Source organism: Poecilia reticulata, linkage group LG19 (assembly GCF_000633615.1).
Source record: "Poecilia reticulata strain Guanapo linkage group LG19, Guppy_female_1.0+MT, whole genome shotgun sequence".
NCBI classification, from domain to species: Eukaryota; Metazoa; Chordata; class Actinopteri; order Cyprinodontiformes; family Poeciliidae; genus Poecilia; species Poecilia reticulata.
In genome coordinates, this window is record NC_024349.1 from 21,810,153 (window position 1) to 21,812,810 (window position 2,658).

Consider the following 2,658-nt stretch of genomic DNA (forward strand, 5'->3'; position numbering starts at 1 on the left):
CCAGGAGGTTCATTTGTGTAAACAGATGTGTAGGTTTTACAGGTTCTACTTTTATATAGCATATTAGAATATAAAGTTAATAAAACACAAGAAAATGTTAATTGGGAATCATGTTAAAGTAAGTCTGTGGATTTATTACTGGATTATTTTTTTTTATCACCGCAATGCGCGGGACTCTAAATCTCAGTTTTTCTATGCTCACACTTAAACACAGTTTTTTGTTAAATTTCCACTCTGGTCATAGTTTTTAATAAATAATTGTTTTTATTCAATATTAAACAGCGTTTTCGTGTGGATGAAATGTAGATTAGGCCTAAGTTTGAGCTTACCATAGTTGTATTTATTTTGATGACWTTAGGTTTGAAACACCCGACTATAGAGTATCAAGTTTAACACAATGGAGACCCAAAAAAGTAGTAATAGAAAAAACTCCAGTTTATAACGCAAATAATTGTATGGTCATTTGTCTAGTAAGGAGGAGGAAGCTGGGAGAAATGTTGTTTGAGAAAAGTARAGTAATCCTTTTTGGACAGGGAGTTAAAACCATTCTGGTAAACCCAATCTGTCTGTAATTTCCCAGAAGCGAATGACCATTTTTGAGTAAATTTGTGATTCAGAAGACTATAAATAAACTCCTGTTTCTGCCAGTGATACAGCACAGCCTATTTTCTGCCATCATTAGCATCAAGACATCCGGTGCTAATGAATGGCAACAGCTGAAAGTCCCTCTATTATATACACAGATTACTTGGGAGACTTTACCTGCTAAAGTGATGTAGCTGCAAAAARATTATTCGAAGGACTCTTTCTGTCATTCCAATCAAAATCTAAAACAAAGGACAAYATAAAAGGCAGAAATCATAGTGTAACATTAGATTTTCTTACCAGAGAAACTTTATGCTCACAAACAAAACTTGCGATATGATTTCTGAGAGCTTCTACAGGTTTTGATTAGTTAAGTGTATGGATGGGCYGATATTAAAATTTGGGCTTATATTGATATCCAATATTGATATTGCTGCTAAAACTGATAACCAATATTTACATATATTATATATATTTCTCTGCACTTTCAACCCAGCAGCGTTGCTTCTSTGCTTCACTTAAATACCTCACAATCTTGAAGATATGACGATATTTACCCATATCACCGTTTCCAGAGACTAATTTAAATGTTAGCTTGGCAATTATCTTAGAAGTTACACATCTTCTTTTCGGAATATTTGTTGTAATGTAATTTTTCTAGCTAAATATTATTTAAAAATGTCCACAAGGTTACTAAAGTAGCCTAAAAAATNGATATTAAAATTTGGGCTTATATTGATATCCAATATTGATATTGCTGCTAAAACTGATAACCAATATTTACATATATTATATATATTTCTCTGCACTTTCAACCCAGCAGCGTTGCTTCTSTGCTTCACTTAAATACCTCACAATCTTGAAGATATGACGATATTTACCCATATCACCGTTTCCAGAGACTAATTTAAATGTTAGCTTGGCAATTATCTTAGAAGTTACACATCTTCTTTTCGGAATATTTGTTGTAATGTAATTTTTCTAGCTAAATATTATTTAAAAATGTCCACAAGGTTACTAAAGTAGCCTAAAAAATYGCTGTTCTAAAAAGAACCACATTCTGTGTGTGAAACATTTATCCTCGCAGTAATCATGTTTTTATTGAGTGATTTTCAAATAAAAAATGAATACWGTAAAAGCTGCTACTTAGTGCTTTGTACAACTGTTTGAAACTGCTGGTTACTGACCAAGGGATTTGAGCTCCTTGATGCATCATATTGACAATCAGAAGGAGAACTGGGCATAAGTGGTTGCATCATGGGGCTTGGTTTAGGGACATTTAAGAGTGACTTGCAGAAGTGTTTATGATCCTTTTGTTATTTTGATAGTTTACCAGCCCAAACTTTACTCTGTTTTTTAGGGATTTTATTTGACAGACCAACAGAAAGTACAACAAAATGGAAACGCTCAAATCTGTTGAATCAAAAATCAACCTTTTTGAGCTTTACATCAAGTTATAATGTTAATCCCTCATCAAAAACATACCTGGATTGTTGATTGATTCTTTCATGCCTGTTTGAGAAACCTTTTGACCATCTGGCAACCATTCAGCCATGCAAAATGCTCGGTCAGATCTAGCACCGCCTTCAGAGCGCAGCTCCTCCTCCGACCTGCAGCTTTCAAGCTTCTGACTCACAGCGCATCCCTCCCCGCTACTTCCCAGTCAGCTCCTTCAGACTAGCCAGCAGCAATWAGCAAACACCTGCAGAGCTCATCATACGAGCTACTTCTCAGAGCAACACTAGTAAAAACGTTAATGTTGTGATGGCTTCTTGAAGGGCGGAGYTTCAAAAACAACAGGAGTTTTTAAGAGACAGATTCCTAGTTTTAAGGCATTAAACTACATGGTCATTTTTTTAAAGTTATATGTGTGTTTATATGGCATTTTTTAGTTACTTGGTTATGCAAAAAAAAAGTGGCACTAAATGCTTGGATTTGCTGTATTCAGACATTTGTTTGTTTCATTTGTGCTGGTGTCAGACTAAAAGGTCTGAATGCAAATGTATGCCACACTTTACAGATTTTCATCAGTGGGGGGGAACAAAAAAAATCTTTGGAAATCAAATTTCATGC

At 34.6% G+C, this 2,658-nt stretch overlaps 1 protein-coding gene across 1 annotated transcript in view; it reads left to right on the forward strand.

Annotated features, from left to right (window-relative positions):
• Positions 1 to 2,658, forward strand: part of abcc3 (ATP-binding cassette, sub-family C (CFTR/MRP), member 3) — a 64,319-nt gene that overhangs the window by 53,499 nt on the left and 8,162 nt on the right. The window lies entirely within an intron of this gene.